The sequence below is a fragment of the Theobroma cacao genome, chromosome 9 (assembly GCF_053813885.1).
Source record: "Theobroma cacao isolate CCN51 chromosome 9, ASM5381388v1, whole genome shotgun sequence".
NCBI lineage: Eukaryota > Viridiplantae > Streptophyta > Magnoliopsida > Malvales > Malvaceae > Theobroma > Theobroma cacao.
In genome coordinates this window covers 25,879,619-25,895,278 of record NC_142647.1, presented here as the reverse complement: position 1 = coordinate 25,895,278, position 15,660 = coordinate 25,879,619, and positions in this window count along the sequence as shown.

The following is a 15,660-nucleotide window of genomic DNA, read 5'->3' as shown; positions in this document are numbered from 1 at the left end:
CGAGGGAAACATCCAATTATAATCTGTTTTAATGAAAAATTCAAAAAAATTAAACTTAAAATCAATAATGAGATTATAAAACCATTTAAAGCGAGTAATAAGGCTTACAAAGGCATTGGTGACTATAAATGGACTTTTCTTATCAATGGATGGGATTCGCTTCACGTTTCTCGAGGGAAACATCCAATTATAATCTGTTTTAATGAAAAATTCAAAAAAATTAAACTTAAAATCAATAATCAGATTATAAAACCATTTAAAGCGAGTAATAAGGCTTACAAAGGCATTGGTGACTATAAATGGACTTTTCTTGTCAATGGCTGGGATTCGCTTCACGTTTCTCGAGGGAAACATCCAATTATAATATGTTTTAACGAAAAATTCAAAAAAATTAAACTTAAAATCAATAATCAGATTATAAAACCATTTAAAGCGAGTAATAAGGCTTACAAAGGCATTGGTGACCATAAATGGACTTTTCTTGTCAATAGATGGGATTCACTTCACGTTTCCCGAGGGAAACATCCAATTATAATCTGTTTTAACAAAAAATTCAACTTAAAATCAATAATGAGATTATAAAACCATTTAAAGCGAGTAATAAGACTTACAAAGGCATTGGTGACTATAAATGGACTTTTCTTGTCAATGGATGGGATTCGCTTCATGTTTCTCGAGGGAAACATCCAATTATAATCTGTTTTAACGAAAAATTCAAAAAAATTAAACTTAAAATCAATAATCAGATTATAAAACCATTTAGAGCGAGTAATAAGGCTTACAAAGGCATTGGTGACTATAAATGGACTTTTCTTGTCAATGGACGGGATTCACTTTACGTTTCCCGAGGGAAACATCCAATTATAATTTGTTTTAACAAAAAATGTAAAAAAATTAAACTTAAAATCAATAATGAGATTATAAAACCATTTAAAGCGAGTAATAAGGCTTACAAAGGCATTGGTGACTATAAATGGACTTTTCTTGTCAATGGATGGGATTCGCTTCACGTTTCTCGAGGGAAACATCCAATTATAATCTGTTTTAACGAAAAATTGAAAAAAATTAAACTTAAAATCAATAATGAGATTATAAAACCATTTAAAGCGAGTAATAAGGCTTACAAAGGCATTGGTGACTATAAATGGACTTTTGTCTTGAATGGATGAGATTCGCTTCACGTTTCCCGAGGGAAACGTCCAATTATAATCTGTTTTAACAAAAAATTCAATAAAATTCAACTTAAAATCAATAATGAGATTAAAAAACCATTTAAAGCGAGTAATAAGGCTTACAAAGGCATTGGTGACTATAAATGGACTTTTCTTGTCAATAAATGGGATTCACTTCACGTTTCCCGAGGGAAACATCCAATTATAATCTGTTTTAACAAAAAAGGTAAAAAAATTAAACTTAAAATCAATAATGAGATTATATAACCATTTAAAGCAAGTAATAAGGCTTACAAAGGCATTGGTGACTATAAATGGACTTTTCTTGTCAATGGATGGGATTCGCTTCACGTTTCTCGAGGGAAACATCCAATTATAATCTGTTTTAACGAAAAATTCAAAAAAATTAAACTTAAAATCAATAATCAGATTATAAAACCATTTAAAGCGAGTAATAAGGCTTACAAAGGCATTGGTGACTATAAATGGACTTTTCTTGTCAATGGATGGGATTCGCTTCACGTCTCTCGAGGGAAACATCCAATTATAATCTGTTTTAACGAAAAATTCAAAAAATTTAAACTTAAAATAAATAATCAGATTATAAAACCATTTAAAGCAAGTAATAAGGCTTACAAAGGCATTGGTGACTATAAATGGACTTTTCTTGTCAATAGATGGGATTCCCTTCACGTTTCCCGAGGGAAACATCCAATTATAATCTGTTTTAACGAAAAATTGAAAAAAATTAAACTTAAAATCAATAATGAGATTATAAAACCATTTAAAGCGAGTAATAAGGCTTACAAAGGCATTGGTGACTATAAATGGACTTTTGTCTTGAATGGATGAGATTCGCTTCACGTTTCCCGAGGGAAACGTCCAATTATAATCTGTTTTAACAAAAAATTCAATAAAATTCAACTTAAAATCAATAATGAGATTAAAAAACCATTTAAAGCGAGTAATAAGGCTTACAAAGGCATTGGTGACTATAAATGGACTTTTCTTGTCAATAAATGGGATTCACTTCACGTTTCCCGAGGAAAACATCCAATTATAATCTGTTTTAACAAAAAATGTAAAAAAAATTAAACTTAAGATCAATAATGAGATTATAAAACCATTTAAAGTGAGTAATAAGGCTTACAAAGGCATTGGTGACTATAACTAGACTTTTCTTGTCAATAGATGGGATTCACTTCACGTTTCCCGAGGGAAACATCCAATTATAATTTGTTTTAACAAAAAATGTAAAAAAATTTAACTTAAGATCAATAATGAGATTATAAAACCATTTAAAGTGAGTAATAAGGCTTACAAAGGCATTGGTGACTATAACTAGACTTTTCTTGTCAAAAGATGGGATTCACTTCACGTTTCCCGAGGGAAACATCCAATTATAATCTGTTTTAACAAAAAATGTAAAAAAATTAAACTTAAAATCAATAATGGGATTATAAAACCATTTAAAGCGAGTAATAAGGCTTACAAAGGCATTGGTGACTATAAATGGACTTTTCTTGTCAATGGATGGGATTCGCTTCACGTTTCTCGAGGGAAATATCCAATTATAATCTGTTTTAACGAAAAATTTAAAAAAATTAAACTTAAAATCAATAATCAGATTATAAAACCATTTAAAGCGAGTAATAAGGCTTACAAAGGCATTGGTGACTATAAATGGACTTTTCTTGTCAATGGATGGGATTCGCTTCACGTCTCTCGAGGGAAACATCCAATTATAATCTGTTTTAACGAAAAATTCAAAAAATTTAAACTTAAAATAAATAATCAGATTATAAAACCATTTAAAGCAAGTAATAAGGCTTACAAAGGCATTGGTGACTATAAATGGACTTTTCTTGTCAATAGATGGGATTCCCTTCACGTTTCCCGAGGGAAACATCCAATTATAATCTGTTTTAACGAAAAATTGAAAAAAATTAAACTTAAAATCAATAATGAGATTATAAAACCATTTAAAGCGAGTAATAAGGCTTACAAAGGCATTGGTGACTATAAATGGACTTTTGTCTTGACTGGATGAGATTCGCTTCACGTTTCCCGAGGGAAACGTCCAATTATAATCTGTTTTAACAAAAAATTCAATAAAATTCAACTTAAAATCAATAATGAGATTAAAAAACCATTTAAAGCGAGTAATAAGGCTTACAAAGGCATTGGTGACTATAAATGGACTTTTCTTGTCAATAAATGGGATTCACTTCACGTTTCCCGAGGGAAACATCCAATTATAATCTGTTTTAACAAAAAATGTAAAGAAAATTAAACTTAAGATCAATAATGAGATTATAAAACCATTTAAAGTGAGTAATAAGGCTTACAAAGGCATTGGTGACTATAACTAGACTTTTCTTGTCAATAGGTGGGATTCACTTCACGTTTCCCGAGGGAAACACCCAATTATAATCTGTTTTAACAAAAAATGTAAAAAAATTAAACTTAAAATCAATAATGAGATTATAAAACCATTTAAAGGGAGTAATAAGGCTTACAAAGGCATTGGTGACTATAAATGGACTTTTCTTGTCAATGGATGGGATTCGCTTCACGTTTCTCGAGGGAAACATCCAATTATAATCTGTTTTAATGAAAAATTCAAAAAAATTAAACTTAAAATCAATAATGAGATTATAAAACCATTTAAAGCGAGTAATAAGGCTTACAAAGGCATTGGTGACTATAAATGGACTTTTCTTGTCAATGGATGGGATTCGCTTCACGTTTCTCGAGGGAAACATCCAATTATAATCTGTTTTAATGAAAAATTCAAAAAAATTAAACTTAAAATCAATAATCAGATTATAAAACCATTTAAAGCGAGTAATAAGGCTTACAAAGGCATTGGTGACTATAAATGGACTTTTCTTGTCAATGGCTGGGATTCGCTTCACGTTTCTCGAGGGAAACATCCAATTATAATCTGTTTTAACGAAAAATTCAAAAAAATTAAACTTAAAATCAATAATCAGATTATAAAACCATTTAAAGCGAGTAATAAGGCTTACAAAGGCATTGGTGACCATAAATGGACTTTTCTTGTCAATAGATGGGATTCACTTCACGTTTCCCGAGGGAAACATCCAATTATAATCTGTTTTAACAAAAAATTCAACTTAAAATCAATAATGAGATTATAAAACCATTTAAAGCGAGTAATAAGACTTACAAAGGCATTGGTGACTATAAATGGACTTTTCTTGTCAATGGATGGGATTCACTTCATGTTTCCCGAGGGAAACATCCAATTATAATCTGTTTTAACAAAAAATGTAAAAAAATTAAACTTAAGATCAATAATGAGATTATAAAACCATTTAAAGTGAGTAATAAGGCTTACAAAGGCATTGGTGACTATAACTAGACTTTTCTTGTCAATAGATGGGATTCACTTCACGTTTCCCGAGGGAAACATCCAATTATAATCTGTTTTAACAAAAAATGTAAAAAAATTAAACTTAAAATCAATAATGGGATTATAAAACCATTTAAAGCGAGTAATAAGGCTTACAAAGGCATTGGTGACTATAAATGGACTTTTCTTGTCAATGGATGGGATTCGCTTCACGTTTCTCGAGGGAAACATCCAATTATAATCTGTTTTAACGAAAAATTTAAAAAAATTAAACTTAAAATCAATAATGAGATTATAAAACCATTTAAAGCGAGTAATAAGGCTTACAAAGGCATTGGTGACTATAAATGGACTTTTCTTGTCAATGGATGGGATTCGCTTCACGTTTCTCGAGGGAAACATCCAATTATAATCTGTTTTAACGAAAAATTCAAAAAAATTAAACTTAAAATCAATAATCAGATTATAAAACCATTTAAAGCGAGTAATAAGGCTTACAAAGGCATTGGTGACTATAAATGGACTTTTCTTGTCAATGGATGGGATTCGCTTCATGTTTCTCGAGGGAAACATCCAATTATAATCTGTTTTAACGAAAAATTCAAAAAAATTAAACTTAAAATCAATAATGAGATTATAAAACCATTTAAAGCGAGTAATAAGGCTTACAAAGGCATTGGTGACTATAAATGGACTTTTCTTTTCAATGGATGGGATTCGCTTCGCGTTTTTCGAGCGAAACATCCAATTATAATCTGTTTTAACAAAAAATGTAAAAAAAATTTAACTTAAGATCAATAATGAGATTATAAAACCATTTAAAGTGAGTAATAAGGCTTACAAAGGCATTGGTGACTATAACTAGACTTTTCTTGTCAATAGATGGGATTCACTTCACGTTTCCCGAGGGAAACATCCAATTATAATCTGTTTTAACAAAAAATGTAAAAAAATTAAACTTAAAATCAATAATGAGATTATAAAATCATTTAAAGCGAGTAATAAGGCTTACAAAGGCATTGGTGACTATAAATGGACTTTTCTTGTCAATGGATGGGATTCGCTTCACGTTTCTCGAGGGAAACATCCAATTATAATCTGTTTTAACGAAAAATTCAAAAAAATTAAATTTAAAATCAATAATCAGATTATAAAACCATTTAAAGCGAGTAATAAGGCTTACAATGGCATTGGTGACTATAAATGGACTTTTCTTGTCAATGGATGGGATTCGCTTCACGTTTCTCGAGGGAAACATCCAATTATAATCTGTTTTAACGAAAAATTCAACAAAATTAAACTTAAAATCAATAATCAGATTATAAAACCATTTAAAGCGAGTAATAAGGCTTACAAAGGCATTGGTGACTATAAATGGACTTTTCTTGTCAATGGATGGGATTCGCTTCACGTTTCTCGAGGGAAACATCCAATTATAATCTGTTTTAATGAAAAATTCAAAAAAATTAAACTTAAAATCAATAATGAGATTATAAAACCATTTAAAGCGAGTAATAAGGCTTACAAAGGCATTGGTGACTATAAATGGACTTTTCTTGTCAATGGATGGGATTCGCTTCACGTTTCTCGAGGGAAACATCCAATTATAATCTGTTTTAATGAAAAATTCAAAAAAATTAAACTTAAAATCAATAATCAGATTATAAAACCATTTAAAGCGAGTAATAAGGCTTACAAAGGCATTGGTGACTATAAATGGACTTTTCTTGTCAATGGCTGGGATTCGCTTCACGTTTCTCGAGGGAAACATCCAATTATAATCTGTTTTAACGAAAAATTCAAAAAAATTAAACTTAAAATCAATAATCAGATCATAAAACCATTTAAAGCGAGTAATAAGGCTTACAAAGGCATTGGTGACCATATATGGACTTTTCTTGTCAATAGATGGGATTCACTTCACGTTTCCCGAGGGAAACATCCAATTATAATTTGTTTTAACAAAAAATTCAACTTAAAATCAATAATGAGATTATAAAACCATTTAAAGCGAGTAATAAGACTTACAAAGGCATTGGTGACTATAAATGGACTTTTCTTGTCAATGGATGGGATTCGCTTCACGTTTCTCGAGGGAAACATCCAATTATAATCTGTTTTAACGAAAAATTCAAAAAAATTAAACTTAAAATCAATAATCAGATTATAAAACCATTTAGAGCGAGTAATAAGGCTTACAAAGGCATTGGTGACTATAAATGGACTTTTCTTGTCAATGGATGGGATTCACTTCACGTTTCCCGAGGGAAACATCAAATTATAATTTGTTTTAACAAAAAATGTAAAAAAATTAAACTTAAAATCAATAATGAGATTATAAAACCATTTAAAGCGAGTAATAAGGCTTACAAAGGCATTGGTGACTATAAATGGACTTTTCTTGTCAATGGATGGGATTCGCTTCACGTTTCTCGAGGGAAACATCCAATTATAATCTGTTTTAACGAAAAATTGAAAAAAATTAAACTTAAAATCAATAATGAGATTATAAAACCATTTAAAGCGAGTAATAAGGCTTACAAAGGCATTGGTGACTATAAATGGACTTTTGTCTTGAATGGATGAGATTCGCTTCACGTTTCCCGAGGGAAACGTCCAATTATAATCTGTTTTAACAAAAAATTCAATAAAATTCAACTTAAAATCAATAATGAGATTAAAAAACCATTTAAAGCGAGTAATAAGGCTTACAAAGGCATTGGTGACTATAAATGGACTTTTCTTGTCAATAAATGGGATTCACTTCACGTTTCCCGAGGAAAACATCCAATTATAATCTGTTTTAACAAAAAATGTAAAAAAATTAAACTTAAAATCAATAATGAGATTATAAAACCATTTAAAGCGAGTAATAAGGCTTACAAAGGCATTGGTGACTATAAATGGACTTTTCTTGTCAATGGATGGGATTCGCTTCACGTTTCTCGAGGGAAACATCCAATTATAATCTGTTTTAATGAAAAATTCAAAAAAATTAAACTTAAAATCAATAATGAGATTATAAAATCATTTAAAGCGAGTAATAAGGCTTACAAAGGCATTGGTGACTATAAATGGACTTTTCTTGTCAATGGATGGGATTCGCTTCACGTTTCTCGAGGGAAACATCCAATTATAATCTGTTTTAATGAAAAATTCAAAAAAATTAAACTTAAAATCAATAATCAGATTATAAAACCATTTAAAGCGAGTAATAAGGCTTACAAAGGCATTGGTGACTATAAATGGACTTTTCTTGTCAATGGCTGGGATTCGCTTCACGTTTCTCGAGGGAAACATCCAATTATAATCTGTTTTAACGAAAAATTCAAAAAAATTAAACTTAAAATCAATAATTAGATTATAAAACCATTTAAAGCGAGTAATAAGGCTTACAAATACATTGGTGACCATAAATGGACTTTTCTTGTCAATAGATGGGATTCACTTCACGTTTCCCGAGGGAAACATCCAATTATAATCTGTTTTAACAAAAAATTCAACTTAAAATCAATAATGAGATTATAAAACCATTTAAAGCGAGTAATAAGACTTACAAAGGCATTGGTGACTATAAATGGACTTTTCTTGTCAATGGATGGGATTCACTTCATGTTTCCCGAGGGAAACATCCAATTATAATCTGTTTTAACAACAAATGTAAAAAAATTAAACTTAAGATCAATAATGAGATTATAAAACCATTTAAAGTGAGTAATAAGGCTTACAAAGGCATTGGTGACTATAACTAGACTTTTCTTGTCAATAGATGGGATTCACTTCACGTTTCCCGAGGGAAACATCCAATTATAATCTGTTTTAACAAAAAATGTAAAAAAATTAAACTTAAAATCAATAATGGGATTATAAAACCATTTAAAGCGAGTAATAAGGCTTACAAAGGCATTGGTGACTATAAATGGACTTTTCTTGTCAATGGATGGGATTCGCTTCACGTTTCTCGAGGGAAACATCCAATTATAATCTGTTTTAACGAAAAATTTAAAAAAATTAAACTTAAAATCAATAATCAGATTATAAAACCATTTAAAGCGAGTAATAAGGCTTACAAAGGCATTGGTGACTATAAATGGACTTTTCTTGTCAATGGATGGGATTCGCTTCACGTCTCTCGAGGGAAACATCCAATTATAATCTGTTTTAACGAAAAATTCAAAAAATTTAAACTTAAAATAAATAATCAGATTATAAAACCATATAAAGCAAGTAATAAGGCTTACAAAGGCATTGGTGACTATAAATGGACTTTTCTTGTCAATAGATGGGATTCCCTTCACGTTTCCCGAGGGAAACATCCAATTATAATCTGTTTTAACGAAAAATTGAAAAAAATTAAACTTAAAATCAATAATGAGATTATAAAACCATTTAAAGCGAGTAATAAGGCTTACAAAGGCATTGGTGACTATAAATGGACTTTTGTCTTGAATGGATGAGATTCGCTTCACGTTTCCCGAGGGAAACGTCCAATTATAATCTGTTTTAACAAAAAATTCAATAAAATTCAACTTAAAATCAATAATGAGATTAAAAAACCATATAAAGCGAGTAATAAGGCTTACAAAGGCATTGGTGACTATAAATGGACTTTTCTTGTCAATAAATGGGATTCACTTCACGTTTCTCGAGGGAAACATCCAATTATAATCTGTTTTAACAAAAAATGTAAAAAAAATTAAACTTAAGATCAATAATGAGATTATAAAACCATTTAAAGGGAGTAATAAGGCTTACAAAGGCATTGGTGACTATAAATGGACTTTTCTTGTCAATGGATGGGATTCGCTTCACGTTTCTCGAGGGAAACATCCAATTATAATCTGTTTTAATGAAAAATTCAAAAAAATTAAACTTAAAATCAATAATGAGATTATAAAACCATTTAAAGCGAGTAATAAGGCTTACAAAGGCATTGGTGACTATAAATGGACTTTTCTTGTCAATGGATGGGATTCGCTTCACGTTTCTCGAGGGAAACATCCAATTATAATCTGTTTTAATGAAAAATTCAAAAAAATTAAACTTAAAATCAATAATCAGATTATAAAACCATTTAAAGCGAGTAATAAGGCTTACAAAGGCATTGGTGACTATAAATGGACTTTTCTTGTCAATGGCTGGGATTCGCTTCACGTTTCTCGAGGGAAACATCCAATTATAATCTGTTTTAACGAAAAATTCAAAAAAATTAAACTTAAAATCAATAATCAGATTATAAAACCATTTAAAGCGAGTAATAAGGCTTACAAAGGCATTGGTGACCATAAATGGACTTTTCTTGTCAATAGATGGGATTCACTTCACGTTTTCCGAGGGAAACATCCAATTATAATCTGTTTTAACAAAAAATTCAACTTAAAATCAATAATGAGATTATAAAACCATTTAAAGCGAGTAATAAGACTTACAAAGGCATTGGTGACTATAAATGGACTTTTCTTGTCAATGGATGGGATTCACTTCATGTTTCCCGAGGGAAACATCCAATTATAATCTGTTTTAACAAAAAATGTAAAAAAATTAAACTTAAGATCAATAATGAGATTATAAAACCATTTAAAGTGAGTAATAAGGCTTACAAAGGCATTGGTGACTATAACTAGACTTTTCTTGTCAATAGATGGGATTCACTTCACGTTTCCCGAGGGAAACATCCAATTATAATCTGTTTTAACGAAAAATGCAAAAAAGTTCAACTTAAAATCAGTAACGAGATTATAAAAACATTTAAAGCGAGTAATAAGGCTTACAAAGGCTTTGGTGATTATGAATGGACTTTTCTTATCAATGGATGGGATAAGCTTCACGTTTCTCGAGGGAAACATCCAATTATAATCTCTTTTAACAAAAAATTCAAAAAAATTCAGCCTAAAATAAATAATGAGATTATAAAACCATTTAAAACGAGTAATAAGGCTTACAAAGGCATTGGTGACTATAAACGGACTTTTCTCTCGAATGGATGGGATTCGCTTCACGTTTCCCGAGGAAAACATCCAATTATAATCTGTTTTAATGAAAAATGCAAAAAAGTTCATCTTAAAATCAATAACGAGATTATAAAACCATTTAAAGCGAGTAATAAGACTTACAAAGACATTGGTGACTATAAATGGACTTTTCTTGTCAATGGATGGGATTCGCTTCACGTTTCCCGAGGTAAACATCCTATTATAATCTGTTTTAACAAAAAATGTAAAAAAATTAAACTTAAAATCAGTAAAGAGATTATAAAACCATTTAAAGCGAGTAATAAGGCTTACAAAGGCATTGGTGACTATAAATGGACTTTTCTTGTCAATGGATGGGATTCGCTTCACGTTTCTCGAGGGAAACATCCAATTATAATCTGTTTTAACGAAAAATTCAAAAAAATTAAACTTGAAATCAATAATCAGATTATAAAACCATTTAAAGCGAGTAATAAGGCTTACAAAGGCATTGGTGACTATAAATGGACTTTTCTTGTCAATGGATGGGATTCACTTCACGTTTCCCGAGGGAAACATCCAATTATAATATGTTTTAATGAAAAATTCAAAAAAATTAAACTTAAAATCAATAATGAGATTATAAAACAATTTAAAGCGAGTAATAAGGCTGACAAAGGCATTGGTGACTACAAACGGACTTTTCTTGCCAATGGATGGGATTCGCTTCACGTTTCTCGAGGGAAACATCCAATTATAATCTGTTTTAACGAAAAATTCAAAAAAATTAAACTTAAAATCAATAATCAGATTATAAAACCATTTAAAGCGAGTAATAAGGCTTACAAAGGCATTGGTGACTATAAATGGACTTTTCTTGTCAATGGATGGGATTCACTTCATATTTCCCGAGGGAAACATCCAATTATAATCTGTTTTAACAAAAAATGTAAAAAAATTAAACTTAAGATCAATAATGAGATTATAAAACCATTTAAAGTGAGTAATAAGGCTTACAAAGGCATTGGTGACTATAACTAGACTTTTCTTGTCAATAGATGGGATTCACTTCACGTTTCCCGAGGGAAACATCCAATTATAATCTGTTTTAACAAAAAATGTAAAAAAATTAAACTTAAAATCAATAATGAGATTATAAAACCATTTAAAGCGAGTCATAAGGCTTACAAAGGCATTGGTGACTATAAATGGACTTTTCTTGTCAATGGATGGGATTCGCTTCACGTTTCTCGAGGGAAACATCCAATTATAATCTGTTTTAATGAAAAATTCCATAAAATTAAACTTAAAATCAATAATGAGATTATAAAACCATTTAAAGCGAGTAATAAGGCTTACAAAGGCATTGGTGACTATAAATGGACTTTTCTTGTCAATGGATGGGATTCGCTTCACGTTTCTCGAGGGAAACATCCAATTATAATCTGTTTTAACAAAAAATTCAAAAAAATTAAACTTAAAATCAATAATCAGATTATAAAACCATTTAAAGCGAGTAATAAGGCTTACAAAGGCATTGGTGACTATAAATGGACTTTTCTTGTCAATGGATGGGATTCGCTTCACGTTTCTCGAGGGAAACATCCAATTATAATCTGTTTTAACGAAAAATTCAAAAAAATTAAACTTAAAATCAATAATGAGATTATAAAACCATTTAAAGCGAGTAATAAGGCTTACAAAGGCATTGGTGACTATAAATGGACTTTTCTTGTCAATGGATGGGATTCGCTTCACGTTTTTTGAGCGAAACATCCAATTATAATATGTTTTGACAAAAAATTCAAAAAAATTAAACTTAAAATCAATAATCAGATTATAAAACCATTTAAAGCGAGTAATAAGGCTTACAAAGGCATTGGTGACTATAAATGGACTTTTCTTGTCAATGGATGGGATTCGCTTCACGTTTCTCGAGGGAAACATCCAATTATAATCTGTTTTAACAAAAAATTCAACTTAAAATCATTAATGAGATTATAAAACCATTTAGAGCGAGTAATAAGACTTACAAAGGCATTGGTGACTATAAATGGACTTTTCTTGTCAATGGATGGGATTCACTTCATGTCTCCCGAGGGAAACATCCAATTATAATCTGTTTTAACAAAAAATGTAAAAAAATTAAACTTAAGATCAATAATTAGATTATAAAACCATTTAAAGTGAGTAGTAAGGCTTACAAAGGCATTGGTGACTATAACCAGGCTTTTCTTGTCAATAGATGGGATTCACTTCACGTTTCTCGAGGGAAACATCCAATTATAATCTGTTTTAACAAAAAATGTAAAAAAATTAAACTTAAAATCAATAATGAGATTATAAAACCATTTAAAGCGAGTAATAAGGCTTACAAAGGCATTGGTGACTATAAATGGACTTTTCTTGTCAATGGATGGGATTCGCTTCACGTTTCTCGAGGGAAACATCCAATTATAATCTGTTTTAATGAAAAATTCCAAAAAATTAAACTTAAAATCAATAATGAGATTATAAAACCATTTAAAGCGAGTAATAAGGCTTACAAAGGCATTAGTGACTATAAATGGACTTTTCTTGTCAATGGATGGGATTCGCTTCACGTTTCTCGAGGGAAACATCCAATTATAATCTGTTTTAACGAAAAATTCAAAAAAATTAAGCTTAAAATCAGTAATCAGATTATAAAACCATTTAAAGCGAGTAATAAGGCTTACAAAGGCATTGGTGACTATAAATGGACTTTTCTTGTCAATGGATGGGATTCGCTTCACGTTTCTCGAGGGAAAGATCCAATTATAATCTGTTTTAACGAAAAATTCAAAATAATTAAACTTAAAATCAATAATCAGATTATAAAACCATTTAAAGCGAGTAATAAGGCTTACAAAGGCATTGGTGACTATTAATGGACTTTTCTTGTCAATGGATGGGATTCGCTTCACGTTTTTCGAGCGAAACATCCAATTATAATCTGTTTTAACAAAAAATTCAAAAAAATTAAACTTAAAATCAATAATCAGATTATAAAACCATTTAAAGCGAGTAATAAGGCTTACAAAGGCATTGGTGACTATAAATGGACTTTTCTTGTCAATGGATGGGATTCACTTCATATTTCCCGAGGGAAACATCCAATTATAATCTGTTTTAACAAAAAATGTAAAAAAATTAAACTTAAGATCAATAATGAGATTATAAAACCATTTAAAGTGAGTAATAAGGCTTACAAAGGCATTGGTGACTATAACTAGACTTTTCTTGTCAATAGATGGGATTCACTTCACGTTTCCCGAGGGAAACATCCAATTATAATCTGTTTTAACAAAAAATGTAAAAAAATTAAACTTAAAATCAATAATGAGATTATAAAACCATTTAAAGCGAGTCATAAGGCTTACAAAGGCATTGGTGACTATAAATGGACTTTTCTTGTCAATGGATGGGATTCGCTTCACGTTTCTCGAGGGAAACATCCAATTATAATCTGTTTTAATGAAAAATTCCATAAAATTAAACTTAAAATCAATAATGAGATTATAAAACCATTTAAAGCGAGTAATAAGGCTTACAAAGGCATTGGTGACTATAAATGGACTTTTCTTGTCAATGGATGGGATTCGCTTCACGTTTCTCGAGGGAAACATCCAATTATAATCTGTTTTAACAAAAAATTCAAAAAAATTAAACTTAAAATCAATAATCAGATTATAAAACCATTTAAAGCGAGTAATAAGGCTTACAAAGGCATTGGTGACTATAAATGGACTTTTCTTGTCAATGGATGGGATTCGCTTCACGTTTCTCGAGGGAAACATCCAATTATAATCTGTTTTAACGAAAAATTCAAAAAAATTAAACTTAAAATCAATAATGAGATTATAAAACCATTTAAAGCGAGTAATAAGGCTTACAAAGGCATTGGTGACTATAAATGGACTTTTCTTGTCAATGGATGGGATTCGCTTCACGTTTTTCGAGCGAAACATCCAATTATAATATGTTTTGACAAAAAATTCAAAAAAATTAAACTTAAAATCAATAATCAGATTATAAAACCATTTAAAGCGAGTAATAAGGCTTACAAAGGCATTGGTGACTATAAATGGACTTTTCTTGTCAATGGATGGGATTCGCTTCACGTTTCTCGAGGGAAACATCCAATTATAATCTGTTTTAACAAAAAATTCAACTTAAAATCATTAATGAGATTATAAAACCATTTAGAGCGAGTAATAAGACTTACAAAGGCATTGGTGACTATAAATGGACTTTTCTTGTCAATGGATGGGATTCACTTCATGTCTCCCGAGGGAAACATCCAATTATAATCTGTTTTAACAAAAAATGTAAAAAAATTAAACTTAAGATCAATAATTAGATTATAAAACCATTTAAAGTGAGTAGTAAGGCTTACAAAGGCATTGGTGACTATAACCAGGCTTTTCTTGTCAATAGATGGGATTCACTTCACGTTTCTCGAGGGAAACATCCAATTATAATCTGTTTTAACAAAAAATGTAAAAAAATTAAACTTAAAATCAATAATGAGATTATAAAACCATTTAAAGCGAGTAATAAGGCTTACAAAGGCATTGGTGACTATAAATGGACTTTTCTTGTCAATGGATGGGATTCGCTTCACGTTTCTCGAGGGAAACATCCAATTATAATCTGTTTTAATGAAAAATTCCAAAAAATTAAACTTAAAATCAATAATGAGATTATAAAACCATTTAAAGCGAGTAATAAGGCTTACAAAGGCATTAGTGACTATAAATGGACTTTTCTTGTCAATGGATGGGATTCGCTTCACGTTTCTCGAGGGAAACATCCAATTATAATCTGTTTTAACGAAAAATTCAAAAAAATTAAGCTTAAAATCAGTAATCAGATTATAAAACCATTTAAAGCGAGTAATAAGGCTTACAAAGGCATTGGTGACTATAAATGGACTTTTCTTGTCAATGGATGGGATTCGCTTCACGTTTCTCGAGGGAAAGATCCAATTATAATCTGTTTTAACGAAAAATTCAAAATAATTAAACTTAAAATCAATAATCAGATTATAAAACCATTTAAAGCGAGTAATAAGGCTTACAAAGGCATTGGTGACTATTAATGGACTTTTCTTGTCAATGGATGGGATTCGCTTCAC